The sequence below is a fragment of the Lipophrys pholis genome, assembly GCF_963383615.2.
Source record: "Lipophrys pholis genome assembly, chromosome: 6".
NCBI lineage: Eukaryota > Metazoa > Chordata > Actinopteri > Blenniiformes > Blenniidae > Lipophrys > Lipophrys pholis.
The window spans coordinates 19,937,405-19,952,366 of NC_137629.1; positions in this window are offsets into that span (position 1 = coordinate 19,937,405).

Here is a 14,962-nt window from a genome sequence, read left to right on the forward strand (position 1 = left end):
AACTACCAGACACTGTGACCTGAATACAGCGAGAGGGAAACCGTCAGCGCTGTCTTCTTTCCTGGGCTCATTTAGTACTTGAACGGATCCACAAGCCCTAAAGCAGAAACAATGAGATAATGCAATTGGTTCCTTCAGAAGCATTCTGACAAATACAATTGACCTTGATGTAATAGCGCTGTTCGGAGCAGCTTTCCTGCTCAGTCAGAAAAGCCACGTCAAAGCAGGCAGGGCACAACAAAAATCCAAACACCAGCAGGGCCGAGAGCACAACGCCGTTTAGTGTTATGGCCACAACACACTGACGGATACAAGATGACTAAATTAAAGTGGCCAGTTGAAATTATGATAACGGCTAATGCAACAATAACACTTTATCAGTTGGTATAAATTGAAAAACATATGTGTGCTATTTCCCGGCTGCAGTTTACAGCAGCAGCAGTTAGCAACAGCAAGTAGCAAGGCAGCAGTTAGAGTACTCGGTGTTTCCTTTGCAATGCAGGACAGACCGAGCGAAGAAATGAAAACACAGCAGACATTGCCGAATAACAACATGATTAGGTATTCTGAGGAAGTAACGGATCAGAATAATGCATGACTTTACTAACTGGCACTAACAAATAAGACTATATACTGTGTGTACAACTTATGCAAAACCCACAGAAACCCATCGCATGATGTGCACAAAGGCCAAAATTAACATTGCCAAACCGAAGACAAAATAAAAGCCTAATACAGTCATAATCACCGACTCCCTTTGCTAACTTTTTGGAATTCACAAGCAGAAAGTGACTTCTGTCTGGGTCGTGATTTCCCGCGGCGAGGGAAGCCTCCACATGGTGACCGCAAACAGTTTCAGGAAGCAAGAAACGATGACCTTAGCTATCATCATATAATCACAGAGAATGTGTGCAGTTTGGTTGAGCAAGTACTTTAAAGACACAGTTTTACAATTTTTCCTGATTTATAAACAAATAAAGAAACAATTTAGCACTAACCGAGCTTTAGGATTTGTTGCCTGAATGCATATTGTGTAGGCGGACGTTTTGTGTGTTACAGCTTATTTGTTCAGTGGTGTTGTGTAAAGTGACCATGGAAAAATTCATATTCCTGTATCGAACATAACTAAACATGTAGGAGTCATAAAGCACTTTCATTGTGGCCCGTTGCTTTGAAAAGCCCTGATCTCAGTCATTATTGATTAAAATTTGCATCGTACGCGTCTGTTTTTTTTTCTCTCCTTATTCCCTCGAGTAGTTTCTGAACTTCAAAAGGTACAATAACTCGCCTTTATGATTTAACAAAATATCAATTTGTCATCATCACTAAGTGAAAAGAAGAAATAACTATGCTGCGTATATTACCACAGCTTGAATTGCTTCATAGTAATGCAGAACTATTTAGAAAAAGCTATCAGTATGCATATTTACTGGCTAATCTTTAGGTACAAGAGGTGGAACTACTTTTACATTGGCTTAATTGTACCAATTTACAAAAACACATACACAAACGGTTGATTACGAAAGTACAAATCCCCGTATATTATATCAGCTGTATCAATTGTATTTGTCAGCAGTTATTATTTGATATAATCTACTTGTATGAAATATCTTTGTTCAAAGCATTAACGAAGATGAAAACTACCCTATGACAAATTTATTTAAATCAGCAATAGTCACTATTAAAAGAAGAAAGTTGTCCTAAAGAAGGGTTGAATATTCAAAACAGCATAATAGATGTTCTGGAGTAAATTGCAAAACGAGCAATACAGTATATATGTATGGAAGTAAAAACACAAAACAACATATAACATCCATGCTATTCACATTATATTGTTCACATTTACCACAGTTATCTAGATGTGCAAACACTCAAAATACCAGAATAAGAGACTGTTGTGCTTTTGGGCCAAACACACAAGAGTGTTGCACCTCGGGGTAATACTTCTAGATCACAGCACAAAGGTTAGATTGACCCACAGAGGCCCCAAAACGTAATGGCTTTCTGCAGAAGTATCAAACAGATTTAACTGTACGTTGGTCTAGGGGGGCTTTAACTGCAACCAGCTAGAAAATAAATCTACACGTAGGAGTCACATGCTGAGAATCTGGCCTTTGTAACAAATGGAAGTGCAGCTAAATGTTTTTTGGCAATCAATCAGTCTTAATAATTAGAATGCTGGGTTTTATATTCCCCAAACAAGAACACATGTAGACAAAGTGCAGCCAGCAAAACGTTGCTGTTGTAATAATCAAACACTGTCAAATAATCAAACACTGTCAAATAATCAAACACGGCTGCGACAGGGGTAACAGGCAAAAGAAGTTAGTGGGCTGTTGTTATATGTTGCACATTTTATTGCTTCTCACAAAAATCACTCCCCATAGGCCTTTGTTAAATTCTAGATCTGATTCAAGATCTAAGTGAAATATGCAGCTTCTTCTTCACTGGCCCGGTTGCCCAATTCTTGGTCAGTTTTTGCTTTCCCCCATAAACACAAAACGATTGCACCCAAATAAAACACCTTTTTTTTCTTTAATTAAAAAGGTTTATGGTCTGCAGGTGTTGAGTTTCATCCTGATCCCAACAGACAAGTACTGCACAGATTTTATACCTTAGGAAAAACATAAATAGTATTTAACAAGGATGGAAATATTCCAAGGAGAGTTCTGTACACAGCATGCCTTACATACTGGATTTTTTTTTTATTTTTTATCTGTTTTACAAAATCATAATAGAAAAATAATAAGTACAGCATAAAGATACTATTTATTCCATTATAAGACACAAATTTTCCAACTGGATGTAATGAAGACAAATTAAGGCTATGAAATAAGAACAACCATAACCGTTGCAGTAATATAGGGACTCGCCCAGACTCCGATTTATTATTATTTATTTTTGTTTTTTATTCTTATCAAGAAACCTCAGCTCTACATCTCTGTAAAACTGTATCTTGGTGGGGTTTTTTTGTAATGTGTGCAAAAAGTGCAAATAATGTGTGAAAAAAAGGACAGTAAGACAGAAGCCTAAAAAAGGAAAGATGCATCATCAATGCTCACATGTAAGATTTTGGACATACATATTGGTACCTTTTTAACTGTGTAGGGTATACCACTATACAACAACCTCCAGACATGAGACCCACCGATATGAAGTGGTAAAACAGAAGAAAAATAACAAAAAACTGTACTGAGAGCGACACGCATTCTGAACAGAACACTTGGAAAATATTTGTTTCTTATCGTAGATACCAAAGAAGGAGACTGTTTAGGTGCAACATACATGAGAGCATCATAACAAAGACATGCATAGAAGGAGTCTTTGTGGCTTAAAGCATGTGCAGAAAGCCCAAGCAGTCCTCATGTCTGCTGATAAACCTCCCAAGCTCTTTATTTTCCTTTACCCAATGAAGCATCTTACATATGAGACCCAGTGCTTAGCGGGTTAACTCTTCTTAAATGAAGACACAAATATTGCACTATAATAAAACACCTTTTTTCTGAAATTAAAAAACAAAAAAGCTTTATACTCTGCAGGTGTTTAGTTTTATCCTGATCCCAACAGATATGTGCTGCACAGATTTCATACCTTAGGAGAAGCACAAATAGTACTTAACAAGGATGAAAATATTACATGAGGTAAATTTGCTGCTTAGCCTGCTGCTTAGCCTCTGCTGTGCTTTCCCAGAGCTTCCCTCCTTCCACACTTGAACAAAAAGCTTCCTCCAAGAGCACTTACGGAAATTTCTCATCACAAACTCAGCTATGGGCAATAATTCACATAAATTCCCTTCAAATGCTTTCAGTCAATGGATTAATGAAAGGTATTTTGCAAACAATTGGTCCCTCTTTTCCTAGTGTGCACAATGAGGGAAGAAGCAGTGACTGAGTGAGCCGTGACATTGTGCTAGCATCAGCAGTCTGTCGCGGAGCCGGGCTCTCCGGCAAGAGCAGAAGTTAGCCGGGATTAATGAAGATGCCAAAGTCAGTCCTCGGCTCCTGGCTCTAATGGCACAACACACAACGCAAACGCAGTCGACACAAGACGCCATATGGCATCATTGCACCGACACCTCAGGAAGGGGTTTTTTTTGGGGGGGGGGGGGGATTTGAAGTCCGGGCACACTAGTGGGAAAATGTGTCCATTACACATTCCACTGTGCGTGCATTTGTGCAGACATGTGCACGCAGCATTGTAAAAAATCTCAATTGAGTATGTCCCTGTCTAATTCAAACCAGCATTTTAACAGGAAATCCTCTGGCGCCCAAGCATGAGTGATATACAGATCCACCCACAAAGGCCCTGGCTCGATCTATCTCCCATGTCATTGGAATTCTAAATCTCTCAGTCATGCCTGCATCCATAATGGCCCAATTACTGCCGATGGGGATCCCACTCCCTATCTGACAATTACATCTGTTAGAGTTTGAGAGCGTTAATGCCTAAAAAATATCAATTAAGGTGATTGATCAGGGTGTTAATATCCTATTAAACAGCAGTCTGGGGCTGCAGAGCATTTCTGTTGATTGGGCTGGAATGAGAGCGACTATCCGGGATGAAGTGACTGTAGTTTAGTGGGCCAGTTAGATTGCCGATCTAATGAACGCAGAGATGGCCCAGAGTTGCATTTTATTGCCAGATAAACCTGGACAAGAACAACTTTGGGTAATTGCTACTGAAAACCATTTCATGGAGCCATAAACTGGGGAGGGGGGGGAAGAAAAAAAAAAAATAGAGACAACTTTCCAGTCAGCTGAGCCAGAAAGAGACGGCTATCTGTGCTGTTTGTACAAAGAGCCGAGCAACAGTGGCTTTGAAAATGACACTTTAGACATTATATCACATGGTACAGTATTTGCCGAAGGATTCTTCATTTTACCGCCTTAAATCAACATTTATTTTTCATTAAAACTCACTGCCATTCATAGTTGAGGTGGAGTGTGGTCTGCTGATTCCCACTTATAAATTGACTAAGTAAACTTTGACACGGTCTTTGTTAAAGCGGTGAGTTTGTTTCAACACCGCCCTATCTGGGCATTTGCCGCTTTCGTGAAATGTTCGACAAGCTTCACAAGTGTGTTCTGATATCGAAGTCGTAAGAGGTACAAGCTTCAAATTTTTATTTCTCCATTTAGCACAGTTCAACGTGTGGAGAGGATGTCTTTTTTTTTTTTTGAGCTCGCTGAAATAATTGGACATACTTTCGATTGCGGCACAGTCCCTTTTCTACGGGACCGATTGTTTGGAAACATAAAGGTTCTCTCCTTGCATTGTTGAAATGCACAGTGACGCCCTGAATGGGGGCAATTAAATCCTAAAGTGTAATTTCATACATTTGCAGCATGTTACAAAATGTTTCCTCTTTTTATCGTCTTGTCGATGATCACCAGAGTGCTGCACTCATCCCACCCACTGTCCTCCCTCCACCCTTTCCCCTCCTTCACAACCTCCATTTTTGAAAGGCTTCTAGCCGTTCCATTCTTCCCTTGGCACAGCATCACACACTCATTTCATTTCTCATTTACAGACTGATAATCAGAATGTCATTACAGTGTCCACACTGGGCCGCTGGAGGGGTAATTGAGCAGCATAAAAGGCATTTGAAAGAGGGATGAATAATAGAACTGGAGAGGGGGGTGAGTGGTGAGCTGGACCCAGGCCTGCTTTCTCAGGTGTCTGGCTGCTATCGGGTGGCATCCGCCTTGGCGTTATGGTTAACCATGTCTACGTCAACCTCATTTTTCAAGTCCAACACATTATAAGCCGGACGGCCAACAACACTTATCTGGGAGAAAGGAGGAAAATCAATAGGGGAGTTTTAGAAGGTCAAAGTCAAGCATCAACAGACCCTATAGATCATGAATGCCTTCTAGATTTTGTCTTTCATGTCTCGGCTTGAGGTGCATCTGCTTAAAGAAAATGTCCACTTAGGTAAAAGTTCCTCCGTGTCTTCCCTCCAACCTGCCGAGCCTCTTATTATTTTAATGACTCAGCCTGAGCTGTCTTTATTTCTCCTTCACAAGCGTGTTGATTAATTAACTCCTGGATGCTACGAGCTGTCGCATCACACACAATAAATTCCATTACGGCCCTGGAAATCCAAAATTGAGCTTGACAACTCGAGTTGTTACGACACATAGCGAAGGCTGCATCTGTATTATAATGGAATGTTTATTTGTTTCCTTGCCTACCCCACCCTGCTCTCAACCACCCCGACTGCGGTGTGGCAGCTTGGCACAGTGCCAGCCCCCGCTTGGCTGGGGTGGTGCATTTCCATCTCATTCATCACATAAAGACAGATAATCAGAAAGTCATTACAGTAGCTTGACACCAGTGCTTGCCCCGGGAAGACAGAGTAATTGAGCACCACAGAAGGGAAGAGAGCAGACAGAGCCAAGGCCATGTGGTAATGAATGTAAGATGTCGACATAAGAGGAAAAAGGACGAGAGGATCTCGATGCGTAGATACCTGGATGGAAGGGGAGCGAGACCGACAACTGAGGGAAGCTGGGAGACTGATGTGTGTGGGTAACATGGACAAAGATAACGCTGTGAGAGGAAAAAAAAAGAGAGAGAGAGAGACAGATATGTCACGACTTTGAGGTAATTTGATCAATACAAATACACACCGTCAGAGAGGAAAAAAAGCACTGACAGGATCTGTGATGTTTTTGTGAATGTCTCTGGCCATGAAAACCAACTATCACCCGATGATATACCGAGATATGAAAACAAACTTCTGTGTCACAATTGTTCAGCCCTGCTCTGATCACTGCTACGGTTAGATTCACATTAGTTTCAAAGAAACAGTCAGTTATAACTTGCATAACGTGACATTTGTTTATCCATGTCTGTCTGTCTGTTTGTCTGTCTTCGTTTTCTCGCGCCACATAAATGCAATTAGAAGTGCTGGGCAGGCAATTTACAGAGAACTATTAAGATAAAACAAGCAACGACAAGAAAACGCTTAATACAAAGCATATATATATATATATATATATTTTTTTTTTTTTTTGAAACAGCACTAAAAAGGTGCAATCAAGAATGATTATCAAAATTAAGTAAAGTGAAACTGATTCAAAGGGTTGTTAGTTTTTTTTTTAACACAAATATTGTTATAAAATAACAAAGACAAAGTGAAAGAAAACTGATTAAACTGATTTTATTACACAGACACAGAATGAAAACCCAGAAACGAAATGCTGGCAAGAGGAATAACGCAATGAAATAGACGAGGGGAAAAATACTAATGAATAAATGTGCTTTTAATCTCGTGTTCATTCAAAGCAGAAGAGATATGTTTTTTTTAACTTTAGTTGAATGTTCTGAAACTTCTAGTTACCCTCAGACGGATTTGTTCTCGAATTGCAAAGTATAGAAACCGAAGGACGCCTCACCAAAGGTCTGGCTGTGACATGTTTTGACTGTCAATGGAGTCATGCCTGGAGACCGGAGGGGTCACAGTGGCTAAATATGGTGGGGGATGTGGATCTAACGGTCCAGGAATTTCTTTTTCAAAAATGATGTTTCAGAAATGCATGATGCACTGTCATATTCTTAGATGAAAATATTTGACTGACATTAGAGTAGGTAAAGTTTTATCCACCATAAGGATGACGATTAAAAAGATTCCAAATGTTCCAATCTGCTGTTGTCAACTCCGCAGCAGGCGGATGGGTGACATGTTGGTGTATGTGTGGGTTGACAGCGCTCACCCAAGATGGGTGACTGATAAGCCGCTGCACCTCTGAACACGGGCTGCAGCTCATCAATTAAACAAAACAAACCACAGCGAGACCTTCGCTGAGCAACAAGCTGTAAAGTCGAGTCGAACAGCTGTCCTGCGCTGTTCGAAGGCGGTGACGTCAGGTGAAGGGCGACGAACGACGCCCGCGGCCTCCAAATAAAACAAACAGGTGCAATCAGCAGGTGGCAAGACATAGAAGCGAAGCCTGGATCTTGGGAGAGTTGTAACTATTGTTTGCAGTCAAGTAGCTTAATTTTCTATTTATATCAAGAAAATATTATTGACACGGCTAATTTTGAATGTTGCCAGCTTGATAGTCAAACTCGCTCTTGCTTTGAACAAAATACCTGCTATGATTTCAAGGGAAATTCTTCCTTTTTGTCTTTCTAACATGTCAAACATTGGTGAGAGTGGACAGGTTGCGTTTAGCTCTCTGGCTGCACAGCAGGACAACCCCCAACTGAGTCCTGGCTTAGGGGCGTGACTGTGCAGAATTTGCATGTTTCCTCACCTCCTTCTCTCCAGTTTCCTCCCTCAGTCCAAATATATGCATTTGAGGTTAATCATGTCGAAACTTGCCCGGAGGTATGAACCTGAGTGTGTGTGGTCGACTGTCTCTCTGTTTTCAGCCTGTGATGGATTGGTGACATTTCAAGGATACTCTGCCTTCTATGTAGGTTAGAAGGTTTGCAAAAACAGAGTGGATATTTCTTTTGCTGCTAAAATAATGATAATTGAAAAAAAACCTCAAAATCTATTTTAACATAACATGACTAATTTGTACCAACTCCTCCAGAATCTCTCAGTTCACTGGTGAATAATATAACTTTTTAAGTTGTGGGATCATCAAATGTAACTGCATTGTTTGTTTGTTTAGTTTTTGTTTAAGTTTCATTCCAACATCGAATTAAATCTCAAGACATCACACAGTCCCTGTACATTCAAAAGGGAAATATTCACTCTGAATAATTTGTACCTTAAAAAAACATCCAACTTCACAGAACACTATTAACTAGTGGCCAAAGAGCTGTTGTGTCTAAAGGACCAATGCAAGCAGCAATAAACTGTTAAGGAATGTATATAGTAGCTCCAATAATTAAAGTGAAGAGCCAAACTACATCATATTCGACTTACTCATAATTATAGTGACATTCTATGTATTGGATATTCTGTTCTATTGCAGATTTATTATACAGAGAGAAACACTGGATCTGCTGGGGTGAGTTCACAGAAATACCATACCAGCTAACACCCCACGGACACACGTCTGAACGAAACTTTCCATTTTGTTTTTAACAAGACGCCTATGAAGTTACAATGGCTCTCAATTACAGTTCCTTGTTGTGTCACCGCTGACACCAAATCACTGAGTGTTATACACCTACACCACCTGGTGACTGCTGTGAATGTGCTGAAAGAAGGGAAAACCATTTAAAGTGTAATCCCCAGGGTTCATAAAAGAGAACGGCTGTTCTGTCAGACCCTGTTTGTTTTGTCAGACTTTTGTTGCTGATTGGTTTATTGCTGCCTGTAGGTGCCAGGACAGCTTTTAGCTGACGATGATCTCATTTTTTGAGGTTGCTGGGTTTTCAAGATCCTTTAGAAAGTTGCTTGTCTTCAAAACTTATCTGCTCAGTCTCCTACTGCAGTCAAAAATCATACAACCAGCTGTTTCTCACAATTACAGTTTATGTGTGCTCGCGGCAGACTAGATTTTTTTTTTTCGACTCAATCCATCAATACCTCCACAAGGAAATAGCTGCTGACCAGAACTTCCTGTTACAATATGTTCAAGGAAAAAGCTTTAATCTTAAAAACAAGAGCTTTCAGCGAGGGCTCTGGATGCCTCCAAAGTCCAATTTAAAATCACACAAGTCCTTTAATTCCAATTCTCTGAGTTTCTTACTTTATGGCAAAAAAACTAAAGCTGAAGCACCAAAAGGCTTGAAAAACCAACAAGGGTTTTTTTGGTTTTTTTCTCCTTCTAGATAACAGTTTCTGAAGGGCAGGCCAGGCTGTCATGGAGGCCAAACAGGGTTATCAGCAAGATAAATGTTGTTTTCTGAGGTCTTCACCTTTTCCTCAAATGTCTTAGTTGTAAAGTATCTCCACTCTGCTGAGAGCACGTTTCCAATAGAGAAACAAGGCTTAATCACTTTGTGGAGTATTGTAAGGACGGCTTGTCAAAGATCCAGAAACACAATTGTCTAGACTGGTGGATTTTTTTTTTTAAAAGTCTCAATGACACTATAAACGATTTAGCATAAAGAAATATATTCCTAGTTTGAATTTCTAAGAAATAAATGTACGGTGTGTAAGAAAATAACATAGTTTGAGTTAGTCTGAGGGGATTTTATGGAAACTTTTAGAAAGTATCTTGAGAAATAGGACATTATCTCCCACAAGAATAATCTTCAATGTGGCGTGTTTTCTTCCAATTAGTCACAACAACCTTTGCCACAAAGGTAAAATATCACATCTCGCTGCAACAACTCACATAAGGTAGAGTCTCTTGTTAAAGTTGGACATTGCACTTGTGTACGTGTGACTCTCGATGCTCAAGTGTGGGAGATAAGAATCAGCACAACAAAACAGTCCCTTCACTAATCTCTGTTATGGCTCAATTGAGAGTGATGTGCTGAGGCAGCTGTGGAACACCACCTGCCAGGTTTTGACCCCGGTCATGAGCTCAGCTGTATTCAACCAAGGCACACTGTGATTGGTTGTGGACTCCATGGTCCTTCCAAGGGCACCTGCTGACCATAATAAGTCTATTATAGCGGGGGGAAACTAAAAGGTCTCATTTAATTGTGCCTGCTCACATCAGTTATACTGCCAGATATTTTCTCCCCTACCAGTGTGATCTTTTCATTACAGTCCACAAATGCAATTCATTGATTTCATGAGCTCATTAGTAGCCGCCATTCACGCAGGCATTATATATATATATATATATATATATATATATATATATATATATATATATATATATATATATATATATATATATGCATGGCTGCATACTTTTATGGCTTCAAATTGTTGCTTTCTGTTAGCAGTGTGGCTGGTGACATATGGTCTCATCCCACTACTTAAAGGGACACAGCAACATTTTACCACATCAAAGTCTGTTTATAGGTCTTAAGGATGACGACTGTGCATCTAGAGGGGAAAAAAAAAAAAGAGTTCTTGAAAGACTCTTTTGGTCCCAGAGGGAGCTGTGAAATTGCCTGAAGTGATCCTGGTTGGGTCTGAAGACTTATAATAGAAAAAAAAAATTAATTTGAGTGGGATTTGAAAGAAGTGATCTTAACATGTTAAGCCCACGCCTCAGCTCTACTCGAGGCGAGCAGCTTAAGGCGACATTAGCTGGTACATGCATAACATATAGAGCAGGTTTGCGTAAGCACAAAGTTCAATGTTAGTTTCAGTTTTGCCGCGTTGAATATAATCTTTTTTCATTATGATATATTCTTCAGGTGTTGAGGCGTTTTAGATGTACCTTAATATAGCTCCTTATAATGCATAGCGTATCACTGAAAAGTTATTATCCTTCTCCTAACTCCTGTCAGCACTCCTGGCAAGCCGTTACTGTACTAATCTGCGTGGTTTACTGTAGATCATTCTCATTCAATGCCCGCTCATCATTTCCACTGGATCCGTCTGCTGGAAACCTGACCTGGACGGTGATACAGGATACAGCGGACAGAGCTAATGTGGAGGCTTCCCATAAATACTTATGTGCACTGTATTCACACTAGATAGGGCTATCAAGTCTGTAGCAACTGGGAACTCACCCTGACTTCTGCTAAGGTGGCATGTGATACTGTAGATCCGGATTCAAGGCTATATCTTCAAACATATGGGTGCTCAAATATTTACTTTGCAATTTTTTTTTTTGATTGAACCTTGAAATTTAAAAGATTGCTGAGATAAATGAAAACCAAACTGAAGTGTTGTGAAAATCTCCAAAAGCCAATTCCTCAAGCATGACATTTATCTTGTCAATGAATAATCCCCACTGCTGTTTTGCATGCGACAGATCATCATGATGCACAGATGTTAAAACAATAACACTTTGTTCTGACAGGGGAAACTGTGAGCTGATGGTTTCAATGAGGAAAAAAAAAAAGAAGATGATTGGTAACAAAAGGTGACAGGAAACTCTTTTCAGAGGAATAATAACTTAAGAGGGACATTGATATGGAAGTATTTTGACTTGCACAGGTATCCAAGCTCAATCTGAGACAACAAGATCCAAGCCAGCAACACGTGTGCTCTTCCAAGTATCCAGCTAGATATCCAGCTGGTGATTTCAAGTGCCAAAGGAGGACATGGATGCTTTTAAACCTACTGTAGAAACTTATAACGTTGATTTGAAAATTCAGGCAATCACTCAAAGTATAGGAGGTGATGTATTTAAAACACAGGTGAAATTTGACCAACGGGTATAAAACCTGTAGGACCTGAAAAGGACAAAAAACACAATAATAAAGCAATCCAAGGATGAGAGAGGGGTTCATGGTGAATTATCAATTAAAACATTTTTAAATGAGGGTCATGAGAGGTGGATACTTTTTTTTTTCTTTATTACAATTAAAGTATATCATGATAGGTTATCAAACCTTGGAATAACATTTTCAGGATTTTTAAAATAAATAAAATAATATTTGTAAATCTTGTGTGGTCTGATTTAAAAGATTCCAGAGACACAGTGTATTTTATGTAACTCGGGGAGAGTTTCACAATCTAAGAGGTCGAATTGCGAAAGCCAGGCCAATGTAAGGAAACAATGGAACGATTGAGGGAACAAGCCTGAGTACCCAGAGAAAACTAAAGTTAAAAATTTCACATTGAAAGGTTTGAACACTGTTTTCTGTGCTGTGAGGGCAACAGTGCAAACCACTACCCACTTTGCCAGTGACACCAAAGTATTAAGCAGTACATTTGATATGTGACGAACAAGCCAATACCGCCGAGGGGATGTGTCAAAGCAGCAGATAACGGTTTAGATGAATAGAAAGTTGAAGTAGTTCCAGGGGACGAGGGGATGTATCGCGGATAGAGAGAGAAAAAAAAATAAAAAATCTGACCAGTGGCTGGTAAAGGCTAGAGTGATAAATGGCGGAAGAAAAAGGAGGTCAAATGTAGGATGGCGGAGAGACCTCACAGGCAGGGAAGTCACAGGACGCAATAAGCAGGTAGGAAGAGCACACAATGAACCGTGAAACTCACTAATTGGAGCCTGCCAGCTCTGGTTGGGGGGGTACCACAGAGGATGCACTAAAAAGTTGTACAACTTGAAGCAAGCTGCCACAGCGAGTTTCTCCAAAGTTGGCAGGCAGGAGGAAGCATGAAGTAATATGCACAGGCTAATAGGCCAACAGGCTAACAAGCACTAAGGCTACTGTCTGACTCTGGTACATGAAGGAATAAGATGAGCCCTGAAGCTCTCTTTGCTGCAAGAACCGAGTATCCGGGCGTCAGAGTGCTGAGCGGTAAAAACATGCAGCAATAGAGGATATGTCACCACTTTAAATGGTTCAAACAAGTTATGCATGCATTTAAGGGCTTGTATTACATTTATTAATATATCAAAATCTCAATTCCAAAGAGAGACGCGTTGCCATGCTTGGCCCTGGAAGCGGAACACGCATATCAAACCATTGAAAATACTCGCACAAACAGCTCAGTCATTCAATTTGAGTCCACAAAGATGCCGTTATAACAGCTCTTTCCATGTAATTTTCATCTCATTGTGGTTTAGTTTTTATAACACCCACTTTACTCCATGTTCCCTTTTTCTCAGTTCATTAACACTGGTCGAGGTGTAAGCCCTTTGACAAGCAAGGGTGGATGTATCTGCTAAAAATCTGAGCAAACTAAATTCTCCAAATGAAAGAAAGGAGGACGGTGTCGCCGTATCAAAAGATTTCCCCTGAATTGCTCACATGCACTTTAGCAAACAGAAAAAAAACGGCTGAATTAAATTTATTATTCCTGCGTTTCCGCCACTGCTGTGCGATTGTGCTGATTTATTTGTAGAGTCCATCTCCTTTTCTCATTCTGTTTCAAGGTGTTCTTCAGGCTCACCTGAGGATTTAAGCACGGAATTTAGAGGAAATCAGATATGGCAGGTAAGCAATGAACAAAACATAGCTCAAAACTTGGAAAAAAAAAAACCTGAAAAACCCCAATGTATCCAGGGATTTGAGGCATATGTGTATCCAAAAAGATGAACAAAGCATTCATTAACATTTGAAACATACAAATATACAGAGAAAGTGTCAAAAGACATGAGAATGTGTGTGCATGTGCTTAGCCTTTGTTGGCTACACGGATGGAGAAACATAAACCTAATTACACGGTCTCCATTAAGAGAATTTGAGAAAAATGAAAGATGATGGTAATGACTCTGAGGACGAGGCCATAGTTAGCTGTGGCTTAACTGTAAAGGAGAATCCGACAACTATGAATATGATGATTATTAGTCCAGAATAGCTTGTGTGTGTGTGTGTGTGTGTGTGTGTGTGTGTGTGTGTGTGTGTGTGTGTGTGTGTGTGTGTGTGTGTGTGTGTGTGTGTGTGTGTGTGTGTGTGTGTGTGTGTGTGTGTGTACTTCATTCCAGAGTGAATTTGTGAGGGTTTCAAAGGATGTAGCTATTCAAAATATAGAGGTTGAAGTTGCACCGGGCCTTTATTCAGACGGGCGAATTTTAGAGGCTTAAAGTGTGTCACAGAATTTCCTGAACAATACTTGGGGCCCTCGTGAATCACTGCGAGTCCCTGCTGACACCCAGTTGAAATAATGGGATATTTTGAATTGTATTTGTTTACCGTCCTCAGAGTTTGACACACACGCCACAAGATGATTAGGATGCATGCTTGAGCATTCAAAAAAAAAAAAAAAAAAAAAAAAAATGTATGAATTCATGTGTACAAGCTCATACATTATGCACTTCCAGAATATGCGTGAAATACACACGGGGTATCATGTATGTTTGAAGCTTAAATTTCCAGTGGGATTCTTCAAAAGCACTTGTTTGAAAATTAAAATGGTTGTATTTTCTCCAAGTACCCCCTGCTGGTTGCATGGTGAAAAAGAGAAACGTTTCAGCGGACCCCCTCCTGTTTTAGTTGCAGCCCCTTCACTTTCAGCACTCGTTTCTAGTATTTCCAGGGAAATCACAGCACAACACCGGCAGCTGTCTGA